Below are 1,531 nucleotides of genomic sequence, written 5' to 3' on the forward strand. Positions count from 1 at the left end.
TCAGCCTGAAACCACTGCTCTCCTGACCCCCTTTGATGTCCCACCTGTCCATAGTTAAGTGCATTCCATCTTGCCACTGAAAATGGACTCTCATATTAGGTCAACCATGGGAAGAGACAGACTCAAGTCATGCTACACATGGCCTGATTCCAAACTTGAACCCTTGTTGGTTTGCGCTGATGTCACCCAACCAAGGTTTGACATGAAACTACAGCAGAACACTGGGGGGAGCTTGCTGTGAGCGTGGAGGAGACGAAAGCTAACGTTCTATAATACAGTTTTATAATACTGGAGCGGCGAGCACGCAGAGCACGGGACCAGAAGTGAGGACACTGTGCTATTCTTGGCTCTGCCATTAGTTTGCTCTGTGCCCTTGGGCAGGTCACTTCCTCTCTCTGAGCCTCAGTTTCCTCATTTTATAAAACCAAGGGGAGGATATCTGAGGCTCCTCCTTTCACTTCTAAAGAGCCCATGGTTCTAGCTTGGTCCCCGGCATGGGTGAAGAAATCAAAGACTTGGTTTCATTTCATAACTTGGGCCCTTCAGCACTTCCCAGTTGGGTCTGGGAACAAAACCAGGCACACACTGACCAAGCTAATCTGAGTTTCGGGGAGGCGGCCAGCAGCCTCGGCTGTTGGAAACTTCACCCAAGAAGAGGGCAGGGTCAGACGCAGGCTGGACAGAAGCTTAGTCCTGTAGCGCAAGTGCTGTGATTGGCACCGAGGCATCGATGTGTATTCACACTGGAGCCTCAGTTTTCGGAGGCTCAAGTGTCATTAGCTGCCGTTTTTGATCAATGGGAAACAGTGATAGCAACAAACAATAATGTCCATTTGCTGACAATTTCCATCGTTTGTGGCATTTAATTAGCATAATTGACCTGGATTGAAACTTTTTCTCCACCTGAATTTCAAAATACATCACTGCTCTCCCACCCCAATACATCTGAGAAATTTTCTTTTTTTTTTTAAATGAGGTTTTAACTAAAGCCCAATATCAAAACACTATATAATACTTTTATCTCATTGAAGACATTTGATGCTTATTAAAATATTATTGCTTTAAGGCTTATTTTGATTTTTTGCCCAAGAGTATATGCAAAGCCTTGCTACTCAGATAATAACAAAGAAAGCTTAAACATGAAAAAAACACTTGAAAGGTAATATGTTCCCCATTAGTCCGAGTATCATTTCCCCAGGATTACTGCTTTCCAAATATAGCATTAGTTTAAAAATAAAAGGCCGTTTACAGTAATGGGACACTTGCTACTACTCTGGAGCATATGCGCCCTGCAAGGGGCTAGCACCACAGCTTCATGGAACAGGGACGGTGGGGGAAAGGGCTGGCTTAAAACCCTCCAGCAGTCTCCTCCAGGGTGCCCCAGACAGGCCACCCACCCTGACCCAAGGGCCTCTTTCAGAACTGCTTTTTTGTGTATTGTTTCTTCCAGAGATGAAAACATTTTGGAATCTGGCAAATAATCAGTTGGGCACCACCCACGAAGAGGGGTGACGTCCTAGAACTCGGCATT

This window comes from Lipotes vexillifer, unplaced genomic scaffold (assembly GCF_000442215.2).
Source record: "Lipotes vexillifer unplaced genomic scaffold, Lipotes_vexillifer_v1.1 scaffold240, whole genome shotgun sequence".
Taxonomy (NCBI): Eukaryota; Metazoa; Chordata; class Mammalia; order Artiodactyla; family Lipotidae; genus Lipotes; species Lipotes vexillifer.